Source organism: Odocoileus virginianus, chromosome 1 (genome assembly GCF_023699985.2).
Source record: "Odocoileus virginianus isolate 20LAN1187 ecotype Illinois chromosome 1, Ovbor_1.2, whole genome shotgun sequence".
NCBI lineage: Eukaryota > Metazoa > Chordata > Mammalia > Artiodactyla > Cervidae > Odocoileus > Odocoileus virginianus.
In genome coordinates, this window is record NC_069674.1 from 96998328 (window position 1) to 97024206 (window position 25879).

The following is a 25879-nucleotide window of genomic DNA, read 5'->3' on the forward strand; positions in this document are numbered from 1 at the left end:
AAAATTGCTTCACATCAATCTCTGGACTGTTTGATCAAATGACTTGGTGTTATGGTTTAGCCAAGTTGAGAAATAAAATTTAACCACCACAGCACCCTTAGGCTGCCTGCTGGTAGGAGTCAAGGGGTATTGTTGAGAAGAGACTCTTTATGGCTGTGGTGTCATGGTAGCCCTATAAAATGGATTTGCAGCCATACATGGGCAGCAGTGGGCTTTTCAAGGTAGCAGGAACTAGTGGCCTGCTTTTGCTTGCCAGCTGTATAAACTTTTCCTCAAGAAGCCCTCTAGGCCCTTCCCATCTCAGAACTCCCCCAGATGCCAGTGGGGCTGCCAAGGAGCAACATCATTCTTCTGCCTAAACTAGGCCTATTGCTGCCAAGTTTTCAGATTGGAGGATTTCCTGGGCTGGGCAGTTTCCTAGATGGGATTTCTGCTAGGCCTATTTGAATGCTGAGAATATAACAAAGGGTGAAATCAAACTACCCAAAGGCCATCAACTGGCCTAAATCAGTGCTGAACTTTAGAATCATTTGGGGAGCTTTGTCTAGGGCAGGGTATTGATGGTTTAAAAATTACCCCCATTGATTCTAATATACAGCCAGAATTGAGAATCCTGGCTATCTTAGAATGGTTATCCTAGAAGCAGACCTCAGACCAAGCATTTGCCATTTATTTATAAAGGATGTGTTTGAAAGAGAAACCAGGAACGCAGTGGGGAGGCAGGACAGGGAGGGAAAAGGAGCCAGGCAAAGATGCTATTTCAGGACAAGTATCAGTCTCCTCCTGATCCCACAGAAAGTTTTGGGACATAAATTATACCCACAGAGTTTGTCCACCAGTGAGGAAAATGATCAGGATTTCCATACTTCTTCTTCAGTCAATTGTTATCTTCAGGTTTTCCAGGAAGAAATATAATCCCCCCATGCTGCCCAGCTACTTACTATGCTCTACACAGGCGAGGTGGCTCTGGTGCCCAAATCAAGCCTCTGGAGAAGGTCATAGGTACCTGCTGTTAGCAGCAAGACCCTCAGAAATTGGGGGATTAGAATACAGAGCTGCTAGAAGAGATCCCAAGGGGATTTTAATGCGAGCACTAGGAGTTTTCAGACACTAAAAGAGTGGTTCAGTTCAGTTCAGTTCAGTTCAGTCACTCAGTTGTGTCCGAATCTTTGCAGCCCCTTGAATCACAGCACGCTAGGCCTCCCTGTCCATCACCAACTCCCAGAGTTTACTCAAACTCATGTCCATAGAGTCAGTAATGCCATCCAACCATCTCATCCTCTGTCGTCCCCTCCTCCTTCTGCGCCCAATCCCTCCCAACATCAGGGTCTTTTCCAGTGAGTCAACTCTTCACATGAGGTGGCCAAAGTATTGGAGTTTCAGCTTGAGCATCAGTCCTTCCAATGAACACCCAGGACTGATCTCCTTTAGGATGGACTGGTTGGATCTCCTTACAGTCCAAGGGACTCTCAAGAGTCTTCTCCAACACCACAGTTCAAAATCATCAATTCTTCGGGGCTCAGCTTTCTTCACAGTCAAACTCTCACATCATACATGACTATTGGAAAAACCATAGCCTTGACTAGATGGACCTTTGTTGGCAAAGTAATGTCTCTGCTTTTAAATATGCTATCTAGGTTGGTCATAACTTTCCTTCCAAGGAGTAAGCATCTTTTAATTTCATGGCTGCAATCACCATCTGCAGTGATTTTGGAGTCCAGAAAATAAAGTCTGCCACTGTTTCCACTGTTTCCCCATCTATTTGCCATGAAGTGATGGGACCAGATGCCATGATCTTAGTTTTCTGAATGTTGAGCTTTAAGCCAACTTTTTCACTCTCCTCCTTCACTTTGATCAAGAGGTTTTTTAGTTCCTCTTCACTTTCTGCCATAAGGGTGGTGTCGTCTGCATATCTGAGGTTATTGATATTTCTCCTGGCAGTCTTGTCTCCAAGCCAGGTTTCAACAATACGTGAACTGTGAGCTTCCAGATGTTCAAGCTGGTTTTAGAAAAGGCAGAGGAACCAGAGATCAAATTGCCAACATCCGCTGGATCACAGAAAAAGCAAGAGAATTCCAGAAAAACATCTATTTCTGCTTTATTGACTACGCCAAAGCCTTTGACTGTGTGGATCACAATAAACTCTGGAAAATTCTGAAAGAGATGGGAATGCCAGACCACCTGACCTGCCTCTTGAGAAACCTGCATGCAGGTCAGGAAGCAACAGTTAGAAGCGGACATGGAACAACAGACTGGTTCCAAATAGGAAAAGGAGTATGTCAAGGCTGTCTATTGTCACCCTGCTTATTTAACTTATATGCAGAGTACATCATGAGAAACGCTGGGCTGGAAGAAGCACAAGCAGGAATCAGAAGAGTGGTTATTATTACTATTTCTGGGTCTGCCTTTGTTGCTAGGGGTCTGCATGAGGCAGTCAGGGATGCCTATTATAAAGTTTCTGCTTCAAGGACTCAAAGACAGCATTGATTGTTGTTTATACTTAGCAAATGTCCAGACCCATGAAAGGTCTGTGATTTGCCCCCTACTTGCAAACTAACAAGTTTGCCAGATAATTTCATGGATGCTGGCAGAAGATATAATGCCTCTGGATAAGAGACAAAGGATTTAATTATGGTACTAGCTGTAGCCAACTATCAGCATTTTCTTGCAGCAGTGCCCTAAACCCAATTCCCACTGAGTAGTGAAGAGGGCCACGTGACAGCTATGCATGCATAGAGTAAGTTGTGTTACAGAGAGGAGCCACAAGCTTAGAGAACCTTAGTCTTTTATAGTGGGAAGGAAGTTAGCAAGCAAAATCTCCCTTTGCTCTAGAGGGAGGAACGATCTTTCTTTCCCAAGACTGTTCACTACACAAGCATTTTTGAAAAGATAGCTAATGCAAAGGCAGTCAGTGACTCTGTTTGCAAGACTTGCAGAAAGAGAGAGACACTGAGATAACCGTTTCCAACAACAGCAGGCACAAGGGTAGGGGGATGTTTGGTGTCTGCTTTCTTCCTTCCTGGTTCTGACATGTATTTTGGGAGGAAATCCTTTCCCTGATACACATGTGTGGGGTTTTTGTTTATTTTACTTCTGATGGCCTTGATAACTTTAGCATTTCTCAAAAGCTTTTTATTTACTTTATCCTTATTTACCTTTGTGATTATTCCAAATATTATCACTTTACGATACTATGACAGCAAACTTACTTGACCTCTTGACCTGGGTTCCATATCTGAGAACTAAGTAAGGTTGTCTAAATAGGCTCTAAGGATCTTTCCAGACACAGGGTGATGACTCAAACATATATGAGATATTTGGAAGTATGGTAATTTTAGCAGCAGGGAAAGAAAAGAAGACATTAATATCTACAAGAACAACTTAATTTCATTTAAAGTCATAATGTTGTACAATGGATTTATTATTTGTGTCATAGAGGAAGAAATTAGACTTAGAGCTCTAAGTCACTTGTTCAGGGTCATGGAGCTACCAACAGCATTGTCAGGATTTGAAGCTAAATCCATTTAAATCCAGAGTCTACTAGTCACCACTTTTCTGATTCTAGAGCCAGACATTGGAATGCAAAGTCAAGTGGGCCTTAGGAAGCATCACTACGAACAAAGCTAGTGGAGGTAATGGAATTCCATTTGAGCTATTTCAAATCCAAAAGATGATGCTGTGAAAGTGCTGCACTCAATATGCCAGCAAATTTGGAAAGCTCAGCAGTGGCCACAGGACTGGAAAAGGTCAGTTTTCATTCCAATCCCAAAGAAAGACAATGCCAAAGAATGGTCAAACTACCGCACAATTGCACTCATCTCACATGCTAGCAAAGTAATGCTCAAAATTCTCCAAGCCAGGCTTCAACAGTATGTGAACCATGAACTTTCAGATGTTCAAGCTGGTTTTAGAAAAGGCAGAGGAACCAGAGATCAAATTGCCAACATCCATTGGATCATCAAAAAAGCAAGAGAGGTCCAGGAATACATCTACTTCTGCTTTACTGACTATACCAAAGTCTTTGACTGTGTGGATCACAGCAAACTATGGAAAATTCTGAAAGAGATGGGAATACCAGACCACCTGACCTGCCTCCTGAGAAATCTGTATGCAGGTCAGGAAGCAACAGTTAGAACTGGACATGGAACAGCAGTCTTGTTCCAAATAGGAAAAGGAGTACGTCAAGTAGTACGTTCCCCTGTTTATTTAACTTATATGCAGAGTACATCATGTGAAATGCCGGGCTGGATGAAGCACAAACTGGATTCAAGATTGCTGGGAGAAATATCAATAACCTCAGACATGCAGATAATACCACCCTTATGGCAGAAAGTGGAGAGGAACTAAAGAGCCTCTTGATTAACATGAAAGAGGAGAGTGAAAAAGCTTAAAACTCAACATTCAGAAAACTAAGATCATGGCATCCAGCCCCATCACTTCATGGCAAATAGATGAGGAAACAATGGAAACCATGACAGACTTTATTTTTTGGGCTCCAAAATCACTGCAGAAGGTGACTGCAGCCATGAAATTAAAAGATGCTTGCTCCTTGGAAGAAAAGCTATGACCAACCTAGACAGCATATTAAAAAGCAGAGACATTACCTTGCCAACAAAGGTCCATCTAGTCAAAGCTATGGTTTTACCAGTAGTCATGTATGGATGTGAGAGCTGGGCCATAAAGAAAGCTGAGCACCGAAGAATTGATGCTTTTGAACTGTGGTGTTGGAGAAGACTCTTGAGAGTCCCCTGGGCTACAAGAAGATCCAACCAGTCCATCCTAAAGGAGATCAGTCCTGAATATTCACTGGAAGGACTGATGTTGAAGCTGAAACTCCAATACTTTGGCCACCTGATGCAAAGAACTGACTCATTGGAAAAGACCCTGATGCTGGGAAAGATTGAGGGAGGGAGAAGGGGACAACAGAGGATGAGATGGTTGGATGGTATCACTGACTCAATGTACATGAGTTTGAGTAAACTCTGGGAGTTGGTGATGGACAGGGAGGCCTGGTGTGCTGCAGTCCATGGGGTCACAAAGAGTCGTTCACGACTGAGTGACTGAGCTCAATGAGAGATCCTCCAATACAAGATGGCATCCTGATGATGCTGAAGAGCTAGTGACTTTGTGGGGAGGATAACAGTTTTCATGTTTACTTTTGATGACAGGACATTATGGAAGCTTAAATTGTACTATACTATGATTGAAATGCCTTTGCTCCAGTTCCCTTATCGAAGCCTACCAAGGAAGCCAGGCTTGTTTTAATTGAATTATTGAAAATAAAGTATAATATCTGATATATTTATATAAGCTGTAGACTAATCTCCTTTCCACCAGCCATTGTCACCTACACTATGTATACATATGCTCACACTAATAAAAAACCGAATTTATTTTTTAGCCCGTATATATCATTGTTCTCAAAGACTTACATCCTTGGAATGCCCCTGCCTTTAAAAGTTGAATAAATGATGAAAGTTGGAAAATGACTTAAAAAAACATAAGATAATGTTGACTGTCAACTTTTCAAGTATAATATTTTTTAACATCAGAAAATTGCAACTCCACATGATAACAGTTGCATGATTTTGTATTCCATTGATTGAAAAATAATGAATAAAACCAATATGAGTTCAGTAAAGCTTTGAAATGAGATTTTATTTTCTTCACCTCAACAGTATCTATATCCATCTGAAAAATAATCACTCATATATGTGTGAGAAATAGCTAACTTCCAGAGAGGTAGGACCAATTGTTAAGGGTCTTGGAGATATAACAAGAAGATTTAGAATTTGTTCTCCAGGCAAAATGGAGTCAAAGAGGTTTCAAAACAAAGTGGCAGAGTTCAATTGGTTGTTTTTTTCTGGAAGATAATTTTGGAAGCAGTGCAGAGAGCCAAGTGGCATATGGGAAAACTAGTAGCAGAAGGTTGGTTAGGAGACAGAATACAGCAGGAGCCACAGTGATGCACAGGTACGGTGGCCTGGGCACCAGAGGACTTCGGGACCAGGTTTGTGTGGCTTATGCCAAAGAGGGCATGTGCCTGCGTGCATGCTAAATTGCTCAGTTGTGTCTGACTCTGCGACCTCATGGACTGTAGCTCACCAGGCTACTCTGTCCATGGGATTTTTCAGGCAAAGATACTGAAGTGGGTCACTGTGCCCTCCTCCAGGGGATCTTCCCCACCCAGGGATCGAACCTGTGTCTCTTATGTCTCCCGCATTGGCAGGCAGATTCTTTCTTTACCACTAGCACCATCTGGGAAGCCCAGAGGGCATGGCTGAGAGTATTTCTAAAGTTGGAAGCTGTGTTAGAGGGTGAGTCCATGAGTGAGGCTTGTTCCACACGAGGGGAACCATCCCACCTGCTCCCCCTCCCTCATCTTCTCATGTAGTTGGTACCACTTCCTGCAGAGCTGACCCTGCAAACATCTGGGCATCCCCTCAGATGCAGCATCATCTCCACCTTCTCACTCTTCCCTGCTTCCCAACAGTTCATACTCTAGCTCTCCTTCCTACTGCTTCCGGAGATATTTGTCTTAAAGTAAAACGCAATGCATCTATGAAGGACTGTGTTAATAATTCTGCTATGAACCTGTATAGGATGCACATGAGACCAAGAGGCCTGGCCCTAACTTGTCTAAAATGACAGAAAATAAATATGACAATATACTACTGTTTCTGAAAATTAGAAAGTATCTTCTTGAATATTGCATCCTGTTGTTTTTTTTTTTTTTAAACCTGTCAAATGGGTTGAAAGCAATGAGTACATTGAGGAATTGAGAGGCAACTGACAGAATGGAGAATTAAGGATCAGAAGTTTACATTCTCAAACCTGCATTTCACATACTAAAAAAAGAAATTCTGTTAGACCTTAGATTGAAAAGGTGAGAAAAAAAAAATGATTATCATCTGTGAGTTCTTGCCATGAATGTGCTCATACCTGGGCAGGTCTGCCTTCTCCTTGAGGCACTGTGCTAAGAACCCATAATTGAAATGTGTTCATTTCTTTTAAAGTCAGGAAAAAGTGAACACTGAGTTCAAAGAAAATATTTTTTTAAAAATTCTTTTCTGATTTTCAGTTCAACTTCTTAACTGAGGCATCCTAGGTCTTCTGGAGAGATGTTCTTTTCTTTTTGGTAATTGATTTACAATGTTGTGTTAGGTTCAGGTGTACCAAAGAAAATATTTTAACATGTAGTATTAATAGACTTGTCTGTATACCAACACATTTGGAAAATATAAATGTCAATATTTTTATAAAGGTAAGGATCCATGAAGGCAAAAGTGCTTCAGTTCAGTTTGTGTCTGCTAATCCCAAGCTCCTAATTTATACCTCCCGCACCCTTCCCCTTTGGTAACCGTAACTTTGTCCCATTCATCTATTGATGGATATTGAAGTTGTTTCTATATCTTGGCTGTTGAAAATAGTGCTCCTGCCTTCAGTCTTTCCCAGCGTCAGGGTCTTTTCAAATGAGTCAGTTCTTCACATCAGGTGACCAAACAAAGTATTGGAGGTTGTCTTATGTCTGTCAGTCTGTTTCTGTTTTGTAAATAAGTTCATTTGTATAATATTTTATTTTATTTTTTCTTTTTTAAAAATTTATTTATTTTTAATTGAAGGAAAATTACAGAATTTTGTTGTTTTCTGTCAAACCTCAACATGAACCCAATAGTTTTCTTAATTCCCCTGAATTTATTTTATTTTATTATTTTTTTCCCAATTATTTTTATTAGTTGGAGGCTAAATACTTTACAATATTGTAGTAGTTTTTGCCATACATTGACATGAATCAGCCATGGATTTACATGTTCATTTGTATAATATTTTAGATTCTACATATAAGTGATATCATGATGTTTATATTTCTCTGACTTACTTTACTTAGTATGATCCTGAAGTCTATCCATGTTTCTTCAAATGGCATTATTTCATTCTTTTTTTAAGGCTGAGTGGTATTCCACTGTATGTATATACATGCCTATCTTTTCCAAACTCAACTCCATTTACAATTTGGTGACCCAGCTGGAAGAATGGGACATTTTAGGTTGCTTAAAGTCTTGGCTATTGTAAATAGTGCTGCTATGAGCATAGGGGTACATAGATCTTTTTAAATTATAGTTTTGTCTGGATATATACCCAGGAGTAGATTGTTAGATCATATGACAGCTCTACTTTTAATTTTTTGAGGAACCTACATACTGTGTTCATAGTGGTTGCACCAATTTGCACTCCCACCAATACTATAGGAGGGTTCCCTTTTGTCCAGACCCTCTCCAGCATTTATTATTTTTAGACTTTTTAAGATGCCCATTATAACTGATGTAAAGTGGTATCTCATTTTGATTTGCATTTCTCTAATAATTAGAGAAATCAGATTGATTATATTCTTTGCAGTCAAAGATGGAGAAGCTCTACACAGTCAGCAAAAACAAGACTGGGAGCTGACTGTGGTTCAGATCATGAACTCCTTATTGCCAAATTCAGACTTAAATTGAAGAAAGTAGGGAAAAACACTAGACCATTCAGGTATGACCTAAATCAAATCCCTTATGACTATACGGTGGAAGTGAGAAATAGATTTAAGGGACTAGATCTGATAGAGTGCCTGATGAATTATGGATGGAGGTTCATGACATTGTACAGGAGACAGGGATCAAGACCATCCCCATGGAAAAGAAATGCAAAAAGGCAAAATGGTTGTCTGAGGAGGCCTTACAAATAGCTGTGAAAAGAAGAGAAGCGAAAAGCAAAGGAGAAAAGGAAACATATTCCCATTTGAATGCAGAGTTCCAAAGAATAGCAAGGAGAGATAAGAAAGTCATCCTCAGAGATCAATGCAAAGAAATAGAGGAAAAGAACAGAATGGGAAAGACTAGAGATCTCTTCAAGAAAATTAGAGATACCAAGGGAACATTTCACAAAGATGGGTTCAATAAAGGACAGAAATGGTATGGACCTAACAGAAGCAGAAGATATTAAGAAGAGGTGGCAAGAACACACAGAAGAGCTGTACAAAAAAGATCTTCATGACCCAGATAATCATGATGGTGTGATCAATCCATCACCAGCCAGACATCCTGGAATGTGAAGTCAAGTGGGCCTTAGAAAGCATCAGTATGAACAAAGCCAGTGGAGGTGATGGAATTCCAGTTGAGCTATTTCAAATCCTGAAAGATGATGCTGTGAAAGTGCTGCACTCAATATGCCAGCAAATTTGGAAAGCTCAGCAGTGGCCACAGGACTGGAAAAGGTCAGTTTTCACTCCAATCCCAAAGAAAGGCAATCCCAAAGAATGCTCAAACTACTGCACAATTGCACTTATCTCACATGCTAGTAAAGTAATGCTCAAAATTCTCCAAGCCAGGCTTCAGTAATATGTGAACCGTGAACTTCCAGATGTTCAAGCTGGTTTTAGAAAAGACAGAGGAGCCAGAGATCAAATTGCCAATATCTGCTGGATCACCAAAAAACCAAGAGAGTTCCAGAAAAACATCTATTTCTGCTTTATTGACTATGCCAAAGCCTTTGACTGTGTGGATCACAATAAACTGTGGAAAATTCTGAAAGAGATGGGAATACCAGACCACCTGACCTGCCTCTTGAGAAACCTGTATGCAGGTCAGGAAGCAACAGTTAGAACTGGACATGGAACAGCAGTCTGGTTCCAACTAGGAAAAGGAGCATGTCAAGGCTGTATATTGTCACCCTGTTTATTTAACTTATATGCAGAGTACATGGTGAGAAACACTGGGCTGGAAGAAGCACAAACTGGAATCAAGATTGCCAGGAGAAATATCAATAACCTCAGATATGCAGATGACACCACCCTTATGGCAGAAAGTGAAGAGGAACTAAAAAACCTCTTAATGAAAGTGAAAGAGGAGAGTGAAAAAGTTGGCTTAAAGCTTAACATTCAGAAAACTAAGATCATGGCATCTGGTCCTATCACTTCATGGCAAATAGATGGGGAAACAGTGGAAACAGTGTCAGACTTTATTTTTTTGGGATCCAAAATCACTGCAGATGGTGATTGCAGCCATGAAATTAAAAGACGCTTACTCCTTGGAAGGAAAGTTATGACCAACCTGGATAGCATATTTAAAAGCAGAGACATTACTTTGCCAACAAAGGCCCATCTAGTCAAGGCTATGGTTTTTCCAGTGATCATGTATGGATGTGAGAGTTGGACTATGAAGAAAGCTGAGCACCAAAAAATTGATGCTTTTGAACTGTGGCATTGAAGAAGACTCTTGAGAGTCCCTTGGACTGCAAGGAGATCCAACCAGTCCATCCTAAAGGAGATCAGTCCTGGGTGTTCATTGGAAGGACTGATGCTCAAGCTGAAACTCCAGTACTTTGGCCACCTCATGCAAAGAGTTGAATCATTGGAAAAGACCATGATGCTGGGAGGGGTTGGGGGCAGGAGGAGAAGGGGACAATGGAAGATGAGATGGTTGGATGGCATCACCGACTCTATGGACATGAGTTTGAGTAAACTCTGGGAGTTGGTGATGGACAGGGAGGCCGGGCGTGCTGTGATTCACGGGGTGGCAAAGAGTCGGACACGACTGAGCAACTGAACTGAACTGAATAATTAGCAATGCTGAGCATTTTTTCAGGCCTGTTGGTCATCTGTATGTCTTCTTTGGAGAAATGTATATTTAGGTCTTCTGCCAATTTTTATATTGGGTTGTTTTTTCTTATTGTTTTTGAATTGTAGGAGCTGTTTGTATATTTTGGAAATTAAGCCCTTGTCAATCACATCATTTGCAAATAAATTATCTCAGTCTGTAGGCTGCTTTTTGTTTTATGATTTCATTTGCTGTACAAAGACTTGTAAGTTTGCTTAGGTTTCATTTGTTTATTTTTATTTCTATTGCCTTGGGCGACTGATCTAAGAAAACATTGGTACAATTTATGTCAGAGAATGTTTTGCCTATATTTTCTTCTAGGAGTTTTATGGTGTCATGTTTATATTTAAGGCTTTAGGCCATTTTGAGTTTATTTTTTGTATGGTCTGAGGGAGTGTTCTAACTTCACTGATTTACATGCTGCTGTCTACTTTCCCAGCACCACGTACTGAACAGACTGTCTTTTTCCCATTGTATATTCTTCCCTCTTTTATCAAAGATTAATTGTCTATATGTGTCTGTTTGCTTCTGGGCTCTCTATTCTGTTCCTTTAATCTGTAGAGCATAACATTTTTTTGACATTGATTTTATTCATTGATTTATTTTTGGCCGTGCTGGGTCTTTATTGCTTCAGGGGCTTTTCTCTAGTTGCGGCGAGTGAAGGCTACTCTCCTTGTGGTGCATGGGCTTCTCATTGCGGTGGCTTCTCTTGTTGCAGAGGACAGGCTCTAGGGTGCTTGAGATTCAGTAGCTGTGGCACATGGGCTCAGCAGTTGCGATTCCCAGTCTTAGAGCATAAGCTCAGTAGTTGTGGTGCTTGGGCGCAGTTGCTCCTCAGGATGCAGGATCCTCCTGAGTCAGAGATTGAACCCGTGTCCTCTGCAGTGCCTGGTGGCGTCTTTACCACTGAGCCACCAGGGAAGCTCTGAGCATGACATTTTCAGTTTCAACTCTATAAAAATGTACTCATTTTATTTGTAAAATAAATATTGATTCTTTAAAAAAATCATTATATTACATTCATAATAGCCAAATTAGTCGATCAAATATCCTATACTTCATACTGCTATAATATTTTGTATTTTCTTTCCAACAGTCATTATTTTTTTATTTAAATTATTTTTATTATTTTTCTTTATAGTGTTTTGCAACCACCACACATATCTGATTCTAAAATATTCCCATCACTCCGAAGTTAGACCCCTTACCCTTTAAGCAGTTTCTTCCCACTCCTCTCCTGAATATCTGGCCATCACTGATCTGCATTCTGTCTAAGTGAATTTGTCTATCTAGAATATTTTATATAATAGGAATGATATAGTATGTGACTTTTGGCTTCTTTCACTTATGATAGTGCTTCTGAGGTTCATTCATGTTGTAATATGTATCAGTATTTCATTCCACTTTATACCTAAATTTGCACCTATATTCTGTTGTATGTATATACCACAGTTTGTTTATTCATTCACCCATTGAAGGACATTTGATCTGTTTTCACATTTTGGCTTTCGTGAATAATGTTGCTATGAACATTCTTGTATATGTACTTCTTTGAGTACCTGTTATCAGTTTGGGGGAGTACATAGCCGGGTCAGACGGTAACTCTATAATTAACTTTTTGACGAACTACCAAAATATTTTCCATTGTGGCTGAGCCATTTTACATTTCCACCAAATGTCTGAGGGTTCCAATTTTTCTGGATCCTTGCCTTAATATAAATATTGACTTTGTAAGGTTGTTGAGTGTCTTAAAGGAGATGGAAGTTTCAAAAGGGAAAGCAGGGAGCAGCCATCCCTCTCTCTCCCTCTCACCACACAGAGTGCCTCTGTCTGTCAAGGGCACACTTGGCCTTGCAGAGTTCATAGCCCACCGCTCTTCCTCACATAGGTACCAAGCTGAATGCTTGGTTGTGGGCTGGAATTGGACAGAATTGGGAGGAGGGGGGCAGGACAAAGGGCTTCCCTGTGATGACATTTCTCTGTCCACATTCATCACAGCTCCCTCTCCATCTGCCTGTCCAGGCACACTCTCTCTTGCTACTTGATCTCCATTCAGAAGGCATTTGTTTTTCTTATAAGCAATTATAGATAATATTTCTGGAGGGGGAAATGGCAACTCACTCCAGTATTCTTGCCAGGATAATCACATGGACAGAGGAATCTGGCGGGCTGCAGTCCATGGGTTCTCAAAGAGTCAGACATGACTGAAGTGACTGAGCACCCATGCATGCATAGCTAATATTTTCCAAGTTTAATATACAAAGAATGTTGTAATAAAACATATGAAAACAGAAAGGGAAAAAATGTGCAGAATTCCACCATATTGAGCAACTGCCGTCATTTTTGTAGTGCTTTGCAAGTTCTTATTCCTAAATGTTCTGAACACAGATTGGTTATTCTCACTTCAATACCCATATGTATCAGGAGAGAAAATTTGAAATTACCCATGTCTGGGCTCCTCTCTAGAACTGTGGATTCATTGTTTTGGGGTTAAGATCCCAGCATCTACTCTTTTATGGTTTCCTTATAATATTCATCCATAGCCAAGACTGTGAACCACAAAAAGAACATAAAACTTTTTTCTTTGACCTTCAATTCTCAGGTCCATTACCTAAAATTAACAAGTATTAATCACCTATGTTGGTAAAGGGTGGTGAGAGAGGAGACTGGGCTCTGGACTTGGACTTACTTGGATTAAAAATTGTATACAAAATCACCGAATAGTGCACCTCAGTTTCCTTACCTTCAGTAAAGGAACAAAGCCTATTTTGTAAGGTTATTGGGAGCTTAAATAAGATAGCATTGAACTTGAAAAAATTAACAAACAGTTATTTCTTTTTCTATGGTACCATGTCCCAAATAGTGCACTTCCATTTAGTGCTCAAAATGCTAAAGCTGGAGGAAACTTAACCCGTATTTGTTGTTGTTGTTGTTTAGTCACTGAGTTGTGTCTGACTTCTTGTGATGCCATAGACTATAGCCCGCCAGGCTCCTCTCTCCATGGGATTTCCAGGCCAGAATACTGGAGTGAGTTGCCATTTCCTTCTCCAGGTGATCTTCCTTGCATTGGCAGGCATTGGCAGGCAGATTCTTTACCGCTGAGCCACCAGGAAGAGCCCCAACTCTTATTTAGCCTAGCCCATTATTTCACAAACATGAAAATACCAAGAGGCCATGCTAGGTCTACTGGCCACATCATACAATTGTTATATAATTGGGATGACCCTGAGGAGTCTTCTCCTAGCCTAGTATTGTCTATCCCTAGTAATGGAAAATTGATCTTCAATCACATGGTAATAAAATGTTGAAGGGATTGAATGGAACATACAAGTGAGAATCTTCTTAATTCTGGTCTTTGGGCTGGTACTGCTGGGTACCATGATGAATAAAAATATTTTCTTTATCTGAAGTGGCTCCCAGAAATTCATAGCACAGGCTGCATACCAGTCATCTAGAGGAAGGCTTCAAGCTTATCCATACCTGGACTTTACCCAGAGTTTCTTAATTCAGGATTTAAACATTCTTTTGGTCTAGGGTACAGAGAGGGAGCAGGGATTTGCCTGAGAATCAAAAAGAAGGCTTTAGGGAACCTGCTGAAGAGTGATTAAAAGTTATCCTACCCATCATTAATTTAACAGATCTATCTGGAGTAAAATGTCTTTTTCAGGTATTGTATTTGACATCGTCTGGGAGAAGTAAGAGAAAAACAGTATACAGGTGAGGCATGGGAGGCAGAAGGTTGGAAATCAAACAACAACAAGCATTTATAACTCCTCCTAAAAGAGGTGCAAACAAGGTAGACGCTCCCTGTTTTATAAGAGCAACAAGCCAGGCAAACTCCAAGTAACAAGTGTGGCAGATCTCTGGGAAAAAAAATCCAGACTAGCCCTGTATTTTTATTAATTCTGACTTGCAACTGTGTTCTAACAGTTTGGCTCAAGGATACAGATATAGGTGTATCTATTTAGGTGATTTTTTTAGGTGGAATATATTTATCAATATTTATGGTATACAAAATTAGAACTGAGAATTTTTTTAAAATGTATTCTTGATTCATTTTAGAATAATAAAACTTTATATATTAACATAAATAATAATTTTGTGAGAGATAATTTTAATTTCACCTCCAAAAAAATAGTGATAAAAGCAGCATTGTTTATATATTTTTACAAATCTCTTTTGTATCTGGCTTAGAAGACAGTTGAATTCTCATATCTGCTTCTTTTTTCAGTCTATTGTGATATGTTGTTTGGCATAAGTATATGAAGAGAATCATGCAAATATGTAGTTGGAAAGGGAGGAGTATTTTAGCAGCCTTTTGAGATAATTGTGGATATTATTCTTTGATAATACACTAGACTTGACAAATATAGTTTCTAAAGGTTGGTTATAGTGTGGAATCTGAAACCATATCAATAAATAGTTCATACTGTGTATATTCATGAGAGAATGAGTCAGATTGTGTCTTAGTATTACTAAGAAAATAGTTTTTATCTCATTGAAGACTGTATTTTGAGAGTTGCTGCTATAACCCAAAGACAATGATGATTTTACATGCACCTGGGAGGGGTGAGACACACTTCTTAAACCTTGGATTGAGGAAAACTGAAGAAAATTGAGCTAGATAAACATCAAGAAACAAGACACCCATTCTGAAGGGATCATATTCCAATGCTAAGAAGCAGGAAGAATAAATAGATTCAGTTTATAATCCTCCCACACACAAACCCCCCCCCCCGCCGCTCGCCCCCCCCCCCCACCCCAGCTTTATAAACAAAGTCTTTTTGAACAGAAAACTCTTCAAGGATAGAGTTTACTCAGAGTATTGCCAAGGGGGCATGCAGAGGGGACTTAGGGAAGAACCTAAAGTAAAGCACCCAAAAGTCTGAACTCACACGTCTGTGCCCTGCACTTCACCTTTGCCATTTTCAAGGTCTTTGTTTCACATCACCTCCCAAATTACACCAAACTGTTGTGGCTTTCCAGGTGGCCCTAGTGGAAAAGAACCCACTTGCCAATGCAGGAGATGTAAGAGATGCGAGTTCAATACTTAAGTTGGGAAGATACCCTGGAGAAGGAAATGGCAACCCACTACAGTGGAGAATCCCATAGACAGAGGAGCTTGGCGGGCTACAGTCCCATGGGGTTGCAAAAAGTCAGGCATGACTAAAGCGACCTAACACATTATGCAAAATAAAACACATACTCAGAATTTATAATCAGACTTTTAGTCTAGTTCAGTTGCTCAGTCGTGTCCGACTCTTTGAGACTCCACAAACTGCAGCACACCAGGCTTCCTGTTCATCACCAACTCACAGAGCTTGCTCAAACTCATGTCCATCCAGTTGGTGATGCAATCCAACCATCTTTTGCTCTATTGTCCCCTTCTCCTCCTGCCCTCAGTCTTCCCCAGCATCAGGGTCTTTTCCAATGGGTCAGTTCTTTGCATCAGTTGGCCAAAGTATTGGAGTTTCAGCTTCAACATCAGTCCTCCCAATAAATATTCAGGACTGATTTCCTCTAGGATGGGCTGGTTGGATCTCCTTGCAGTCCAAGGGACTCTCAAGAGTCTTCTCCAACACCACAGTTCAAAAGCATTAATTCTTCGGCACCCAGCTTTCTTTATGGTCAAACTCTCACATCCATACATGACTACTGGAAAAACCATAGCTTTGACTAGATGGACATTACTTTGTTGGCAAAATAATGTCTCTGCTTTTTAATGTGCTGTCTAGGTTGGTGATAACTTTTCTTCCAAGGAGCAAGCATCTTTTAATTTCATGGCTGCAGTCACCTTCTGCAGTGATTTTGGAGCCCAAAAAATAAAGTCTGTCATGGTTTCCATTGTTTCCCCATCTATTTGCCATGAAGTGATGGGACCAGATGCCATGATCTTAGTTTTCTGAATGTTGAGTTTTAAGCCAACTTTTTCATTCTCTTCTTTAACTTTCATCAAGAGGCTCTTTAGCTCTTCTTCGCTTTCTGCTATAAAGGTGGTGTCATCTGCATATCTGAGGTTATTGATATTTCTCCCAGCAATCTTGATTCCAGCTTGTGCTTCATCCAGCCTGGTATTTCTCATGATGTACTCTGCATATAAGTTAAATAAGCAGGGTGACAATATACAGCCTTGATGTACTCCTTTCCCAATTTTCAACCAGTCCATTGTTCCATGTCTGGTTCTAACTGTTGCTTCTTAACCTGCATATAGATATCTCAAGAGGCAGGTAAGGTAGTCTGGTATTTCCATCTCTTTAAGAATTTCCATAGTTTTTTTTTGATCCACACAGTCAAAGGCTTTGGTATAGTCAGTAAAGCAGAAGTAGATGTTTTTCTGGAATTCTTTTGCTTTTTTGATGATCCAGCGGATGTTGGCAATTTGATCTCTGGTTCCTCTGCCTTTTGTAAATCCAGCTTGAACATCTTTAAGTTCTCAGTTCACATACTGTTGAAGCCTGGCTTGGAGAACTTTGAGCATTACTTTGCTAGCATGGTGCTTCCCTGATAGCTCAGTTGGTAAAGAAACTGTCTGCAATGCAGGAGACCCCAGTTCAATTCCTGGGTCAGGAAAATCTGCTGAAGAAAGGATAAGCTACCCACTCCAGTATTCCTGGCCTTCCTTTGTGGCTCAGCTTGTAAAGAATGTGCCTGCAATGTGCGAGACCTGGGTTTCATCCCTGGGTGAGGAAGATCTGCTGGAGAAGGGAAAGGCTAGCCACTCCAATATTCTGGCCTGGAGAATTCCATGGACTGGGGTCACAAAGAGTCAGACATAGCTGAGTCACTTTCACTTTCACTTTGGTAGCATGTGAGATGAGTGCAATTGTGTGGTAGTTCGAACATTCTTGGCATTGCCTTTGTTTGGGATTGGAATAAAAACTGACCTTTTCCAGTCCTGTGGCCACTGTTGAGTTTTCCAGATGTGCTGGCATATTGAATGCAGCACTTTCACAGCATCATCTTTGAGGATTTGAAATAGCTCAACTGGAATTCCATCACCTCCACTAGCTTTGTTCATAGTGATGCTTCCTAAGGCCCACTTGACTTCACATTCCAGGATGTCTGGCTCTAGGTGAGTGCTCACACCATCGTGGTTATCAGGGTCATGAAGATCTTTTTTGTACAGTTCTTCTGTGTATTCTTGCCACCTCTTTTTAATATCTTCTGCTTCTCTTAGGTCCATACCATTTCTGTCCTTTATTGTGTCCATCTTTGCATGAAATGTTCCCTTGGTGTCTCTAATTTTCTTGAAGAGATATCTAGTCTTTCCTATTCTATTGTTTTCCTCTATTTCTTTGCATTGATCACTAAGGAAGGCTTTCTTATGTCTCCTTGCTATTCTTTGGAACTCTGCATTCAGATGGGTATATCTTTCCTTTTCTCCTTTGCGTTTTGCTTCTCTTCTTTTTGCTGCATCTCAAAACTGCACCACAGAAAAGGAGGGAATACACAGCAGGCAAAAGCTGAAGATTACCCTGAGAGTCTGAAAGTGTTAGTTGTTCAGCTGTCTCCAACTCTTTCTAACCCCATGGACTGTAGCCTGCGAGGCTCCTCTGTCCTTGGGATTCTCCAGGCAAGAACAGTGGAGTGGGTAGTGATCCCCTTCTCCAGGGGATCTGCTCAACCTAGGGATCAAACCCAGGTACCCTGCATTGCAGGCAGATTCTTTACCATCTGAGCCACCAGGGAAGCCCCAAAGGTTACCCTAATGAATGGTTTTGGTAGAAAATTATAGTTTCTGATAAACCTTGAGCTGGGTTTTAATGAAAGTTGTCCTTAGGTCACATTCTACCATGTGTACCAGGAGACATAAAATCATGTATTCACTCTTTTCTATTAGCTTGATAAAGTTCAAGCTCTCTGTCCCTTAGGTGCTCTGACAACCACCTTGCATGAAAAATCCACTCAAAAGCAGCAATGTATTTTAGAGATAGGACATGGTGGCCCTTGGGGAAGACATTCATCAACCAGAAACTAAAACTAATGTCTGATCACAAGCCTGTTTAGGGATCAACCTCAGGTGCCACCCCTAAGGGTACAGTCGAGAGGACTCCCTAGATTCACAGTTCTACCAAAATTGTTGTTCAGTCCCCAGTGAATTCCTCATCTTCTAGTCCAACGATATACTTTTTATTTTAGTCTTCCTTATTCCTGAAATTGATGCTATTGGCCTGTCCCATGACTATTGAAACAGTTTACCCCATTGCTTCTAGTTCACTACTCTCCATGGATTTCCTCCAGCCTCTTGCTTGATCATTCTTCTTACTCCTAAAATGTTGGCATTTCTAAGGCCTGCCCTTTAATTCCCACCTTTTGTCCTTCCAGGATGCTTAATTCTGTTCTTAAAGCACTCTTACGACTTATAAAATGTACCATTTTTTGAGCAATTATGTGTTGAGAACTGTTTTTATTTCTTCATATTTTTTAATATCACTTAAATCTTATAACAACCTTGAAAGACTCTTAATAGTATTCCTGTTTTACTCAAAAATGTTACATTCTTTGTTCAAATCACAGCTTAAAAGATCTGGGATTTGGTCTTAGATACGACTACAAACCATTGTTTTAAACTTACCATACGCCACCCAATATAATAGCAACCCCGATTTTGGTCTTAAACCTGAGACCAGGACTTTTCACCTTTGGGGCACTACAGAGACATCAGTAAAAATTGTTTTAAATAGAGATGCTCTTTGTCCATTTTCACTGTCACTGAATAAAAAATCTTGGTAGATGGTTTTGATTGCATGCCGTTAATACAATGATGAACTTGATACTTAACGTTCAACTTTCTATTGGGTCATCACCTAGATGCCTACCAGAAACTTTGACTTTGACATGAACAAAACTGAACCTACATTCTCTCAAATCTCCCCTTCTTGTATTTCAGATATTGTTACTATGTCACCATTCACACAAAGATAGACAGTTGGGAGTCATCCTGGAATCCTTCTGCTCCTTCATTTTCCTTATCCTCTTAGCTCCAAATCCTATGGAATTTAGCTGGGAGATATCTGTGCTGCTACTTACATGTCCTGTCACCTCCAAACTAGCCTCCTTGCTTTTAGTCTCTCCACACTACAGTTCCATCCTACATCTTACTGCCTTCTTAATTTTTCTAAGAATGTTAGAAAAATGTTAATCATTTCAATCATTCTTTTATTGTCTTACAAAAAGGGAAGTGAGCTTTAAATTCCAGTCAAAATATCACAAAGCAAAACCATGGCAATTTAATGGTGTGTTGGCTATTTTCAAATTTTATCTTCTGCTATTTGACCTTTGAACTGTATTTAGGATGTGAGCAGATGCTGGTGGTACTTTTAGGAAATCATGAGAGAAGATTGAAGATGAGAGGGTTAAACACAAGGATTTCTGTTTTTCCCATTCTGAATTGTAATGCTTTTAAGTGAAAGTTGCTCAGTTGTGTCCAACTCTTTGTGACTCCATGGACTATACAGTCCATGGAATTCTCCAGGCCAGAATACTGGAGTGGGTAGCCTTCTCCTTCTCTAGGGGATCTTCCCAACCCAGAGATCTAACCCAGGTATCCCGCACTGTGGGTGGATTCTTTACCAGCTGAGCCACAAGGGAAGGCCAGGAATACTGGAGTGAGTAGCCTATCTCTTCTCCAGCAGATATTCCTGACCCAGGAATCAAACTGGGATCACCTATGTTGCAGGCAGATTCTTTACCAACTGAGCTACCAGGGAAGCCCCAGTGCTTGTAAAGAAAATCTCTAAAAGTAGTTTCATTGAAATGAAGAGCAACAAGGAATCAGACATCTAGGCTACGTGCTCAGTCGCTCAATTGTGTCTGACTCTTTGGAACCCATGAACTATAGCCCGCCAGACTCCTTTATTCCCTGGAATTTCCAAGGCAAGAATACTGGAATGGGTTGTCATTTCCTTCACCAGGGGCTCTTCCCAACCAAGGGATCTAATGCACATCTGCACCTCATGCCTTAGCAGGCAGATTCTTTACCACTGTACCACCTGGGACCAAGTGTCAACCTTTTTATTGATACGATTTAAATAGTAAGCTCTGCCTTGAAGGTATCAATGTTTGGATATGTTTATGAATTAGTTGGTAATCCAGTTGTGTTTTTCAACTTGTGGGGCATAGATCTGGGGAGTTTGGCAATTTTATAGCAAGGAATTAGTGAATATGGATGCCGCTGTTTCATTGTCTACAAGTAATGTAATTGATACATCTATAAAATGTTTTTCAAGTGACTATAATGGTGAATGAAATAGAAACTTAATGTGTGACTAAAGTCATAGTAGGTTGTTTCATTATACATTTTGCTGTCAATGGATAGCCAATTACAACTACTCTCATGTGAATTGTTTAAAATTTAAGTTAGAAAGTGTTTCACATGCTTGAAAGGGTTAACAAGCATTGATTTAGTTGATACACAGCTCAAAAATTTACAGTTTTAAAAATATTTCAAGTGAAAATGCTGAAATGAAGATGGATATAGTATTCTGGAATTTCTGGAAAGATCTAAGTTTGCAATATAAATTTGGGAATCAGCATGCAAATATTTTTAAGGTCATGATTTTAGATTAGATTGCTGAGTGAATAATGACCATGGATTAAGAAAATAATAATAAGGGTGTCCAAGGACTAAACTGTAGGGCTCTCTGGTATTAAGGCATCAAGATGATGATAAAGAACCAGCAAAGGAGACAGAGTGCCTAGGAAAAAGAGAGGAAAATGAAGAGAACATGAATCCTGAAAGCTGAGCATTTAAAGGACAATGACTGACTATCAAATGTTGCTAAAAGGTCAGCCAAGGTGAGGACTAAGAAATGACCATTGGACTTTGAAATGTGAGGGTCCCGGTGACTCTGACAATAGTAATTTTTGTGGATTGTGGGAGAGAAGTCCTTTTGGAGTGAGTGTAGAAGAAACTTGGAGATGGGGGATTTCAGCCATTGGAAGAATTTTGCTGTGAGGTTAAAAAGAGAGATGGAGCAGTAGACAGAGGAAGAAATAGAATTACAGAGTCAAGAATTTGTTGTTGTTTTTAAGATGAGAGAAATAATACCATGATCACACACTGAAGGAAAAGTTCCTGGAGAGAACCATTTCAGCTGTGTTAATACTACTAATTAGCCCCTTCCTGGTTTTATGCTGGATTACATATTCTTATAATTATATGTCTATTTTTAGTAATTAAGCTTTAGACTCCTAGGAATGCTGAATGCTATTTCAGTGAACTGCCTCTACCCTTTCTTCAAAGCACTGCTTGTTCAGGTCAACAGCAACGTCCTCATTAAGAGAGCTAATGGTTAATTTTCTGCTCCATAACTCCTTAATGCGGTGATTTTGATCCATCCTCCTACTTGTTCCAACTCTTCCATCAGCTTTCAGGCCAGTACTCTCTCCTGACTCTTCTTTCCCTTACCTCTACACCTTCTCAGTCCGTTTCGCCTGCTCATGCCCTGCCTGCCTCTTCAGGCATCTCCAAGGCTTTGCCTTTGATCGTTCTCTCTCACGTACTCCCTCCCACAATTATCACTTCCAATCCTTTGGTTTCAGTTTTTACCTCTATTCGTGGTTCAATAACCTGTGTAATAATAATGGCATCTAACATTTACTGAGAGTTTACTATTATGTGTCAGGCACTTTGCTAATTTCTTTATCTGCCTTGTCTGCCTTCTACCCACACTAAAACCTCCTCTGAGTATTACTATCCTCATTTTCAAATGGGGACGTTTTTGCTCAGTAAGGCTCTGAATCTTGCCCCAATCCCAGGGAGTTAGCAAATGGCAGAACTTGGATTGAACTGTCTGTCTGTCTTGACTCTAAAGCTGTTACAGTTACTATGCTGTATTGTCATCTAAAAGTCTAACTCAGATCGCCCTAGTTTTAGGCTGGCGTATCCATCCAACTGCTTAATGGACATAGCTCAGGCCAGCACTCCAGTGTTCTTGCCTGAAGAATCCCATGGGCAGAGGAGCCTGGCGGGCTCCAGTCCATGGGGTCACAAAGAGCTGGACACGACTGAAGTAACTTAGCACGCATGCAGGCATTTCTGTCTTAGTAGGCACTAACCTAAACATTACCCAACCCCTTCCCTACCCTGCAGATGCCCCTGTTGTAATATTTCCTCCTCTGACATTCCTCATTTCCTATTATGGTTTCTCCTTCAATCCAGTCCCCAAGTTTAGACTGTTCTGGATTTTCCCTCTCCCTCTCCCTAATACCCACTGTCTCCACATCCATCAGGTTCTGCATCCCAGCGTCACTGACATTCTCCTCTGCTTTCTCATTGACTTCCTGCTGGTAGGAAGCTACTCCCCATTGCAGTTGGTTCTCCCCACAGTTGTTGAGGTTAGCTCTTGAAAAAGTCAATCTGATCATTTCATTGCACTTACGAACCTCTCCTGACCCTTGTCACCTCCATTGTCATTTCCGTTCTATTTACAGCATCACCCTCTACTTGCCCTTGCCACTCTTGCCTATCGGAGGCATCAAGAATGCACGTGATGAATTATTAACATATGATATACGTGGACACTCTTACATGCTGAAGAACACAAAATGAGTTTCAGAGTCTTCACTGAATTTTAAGTGGCTTATCACATATTTCTCAATCAACGGGAGGCTGATATACAACTACTGTTATATGTATAAACCGCTCAATATTTTGACATTAAAAAAGACATTCTTGTTTAGAACTACATACCAACAAGATTATTCTCATGTGAAACTCTTGTTTTAATTAATATTCTCAGCTAGAGCTGTTCTCTGGCTGTGGATCCTGCATATAGGGCATATTAATTTTACATAATAGAATTGGGTAAAATGGGAGTGACAGAGTGGGGATGGGTAAGTGGGAATGGAGAAGGATGAGGACACCTATACCAGAGTCTTTTCAAAACAGGAATAGAAGGAACTATATCTACATCCTTAATAACTGAACTAAAACAATTTTAAAAGTGCCTCTGCATCTTTGTTAGCTTCCAATAAAAAATGCAAGACCAGAAAAGAGATTTTACTTGATAATATGCTGTATTTTAACACAGCACAACCTGGATCTCACTTGTACCCTGAAATAAAAAGGATAATCTTCTTGTATAGATCAGTCTCCCAGACAAGAGGCCATGTGGGGTTGTGGACAAGGGATTCTGGGTTCAGATAGCTTTGAGTTCAAATCCTGATAACTATGTGATCCCAAGTCCTGTCCTATCTCTGATTCTCAATTATCTTTAAATAAGGGGAAATCTTATTGAAAGGTAAATGTAAGGGTTTCTTAGATGAGAAATTAACACTTACTGATCTGAACTCCTACACTGGAATGCTGTAAATAGCTCATGTCTGTTTAGTTTTAACAGAATTGTAAGACTAGAAGAAACACCAAAGTTTGTTCATTTCTGCCTCATTATTTTACAGATGTGGAAACCCAAGAAGATCAAGAGACATAAACTATTTGTATACTTGTGAATAGACTTCAGTATTCTAGTTTTCTAACCTAGCATCATTAACACGCTTTGATGGAACTGTTCGGAGCTCACAGCTAGCTAGGAGACTCAGACTCAGACCCAGCTACCAACATTATAAGGCTGGAACATCAGCTGTAAGTCACGTGTGAGCCATAGGAAGGAAGGATTCATTTTTCTGAGGACCACAAGGAAAGTTTCATCCAGTGAATTATAGAGAGTGGACAACATTCTGTTCTTCTCACTTATTACACTGCAACTCACCATTACTAAATTCAACAGGTATTTAAGGTGTTATTAACATCAATGAAACTTTTTAATTATCATGCACTTTTTCTTAGTCAATAAATATCCAAGGACAGCTACTATCATGTAACTGTCTAACAACTATATAGTTTTTAAATTCTAGAAAATGGATCTACCTACAAAAAACAATTGAGAAAAAAACAATTCAGTAGATATTTCGAAGAAATTTAAAGACTTTATTTTAATTAATGCTCTCAAGGCTTAACAAATACAGTCTTGTGTTATCAATTACATTTGGGGGATGGGGAACAGGCCTACAGGTTTTACTTGACAGAGGAGGCTTTTATTCTGGTTCTAAAGAACCAGGGACTGAAGGTCAAATAATTTTAAATGCTCCCTGGCAGCTTTTAGCATGAGATTTCAGTATTCAATAATGAAATAAGATCATTATCTCAGAATGAGATAAGACATGGGAAAATAGGCTAACATAATTTAGTTTTCATTTGCATTGGATAATTGCTGCTGCTGCTAAGTCACTTCAGTCGTGTCCGACTCTGTGCGACCCCATAGACAGCAGCCCACCAGGCTCTGCTGTCCCTGGGATTGTCCAGGCAAAAACACTGGAGTGGGTTGCCATTTCCTTCTCCAATGCATGAAAGTGAAAAGTGAAAGTGAAGTCGCTCAGTCGTGTCCAACTTTTCGAGACCCCATGGACTGCAGCCTATCAGGCACCTCCATCCATGGGATTTTCCAGGCAAGAGTACTAGAGTGGGGTGCCATTGCCTTCTCTGTTGGATAATTGAGAGAACATGAATCATTTTCCATGCTAGTTTGTTGTTGATGTTTAGTTGCTAAGTCACGTCCAATTCTTTGTGACCCTATGGACTGTAACCCACCAGGATCCCTGTCCGTGGGATTTCTCAGAATATTGGAGTGGATTGCCATTTCCTTCTCCAGAGGATCTTCCCCACCCAGGGATAGAACCCACATCCCTTGCATTGGCAGGCAGTTTTCTTACAGCTGAGCCACCTGGGAAGCTTCTACTGTAGCTTAATCCACCACAAACTCAGTGTTATAACTTAAGACAGATGCATGGGGTCAGGTTGTGATAGGAAGCAGATGTCACACTCCAGTTAGAACTGATCAGAGAAGTGTGGACAGGGCTTAGGAGAGCAGGATGGCTCGGCACCTCAGCGCTAGGCCTGAGGAGGTGAGGAGGAAGCAGTGCCTGGAATCTGCAGATAAGGAGGAAAAGGGGGTCAGTAGACAGGAGCTGCAGGAGAGGAGCTTTGGGGTGGGTGAGCCAGGAAAAGAGATGTCCTTCTCCCTCCCACCCTCTGCAGCTCCTTGAAGTGGAGCCATTTAGCCACTCCCAGTGAAAGAGGAGGGCAGGGAAGCCAGGGCATAAGATTGAAAGTGGCTCTGAAGGGACAAGCAAAAGACATCCAGTACAGTACCAACAACCACACCAGGTAATATATCAAATGATATCTGTCTTCTGCTACCTAGATGAGGTGGAAAGGGAAATGGGATTTATACTATTATGATTCA

The 25879-nt window shown here is 40.4% G+C and overlaps 1 protein-coding gene across 7 annotated transcripts in view; it reads left to right on the forward strand.

Annotated features, from left to right (window-relative positions):
- ASNS (asparagine synthetase (glutamine-hydrolyzing)) overlaps nucleotides 1-25879 on the forward strand; it is a 139547-nt gene that overhangs the window by 94288 nt on the left and 19380 nt on the right. The window contains exon 1 of one of the 7 annotated variants that reach the window (XM_070471143.1): nucleotides 24085-24364. The exons of the other annotated variants lie outside the window; for them this stretch is intronic. The gene's annotated coding sequence lies outside the window, so the exon portion shown is untranslated. Of the gene's footprint in view, nucleotides 1-24084; nucleotides 24365-25879 lie in introns of those variants that run through there. 7 annotated transcript variants of the gene reach the window in all.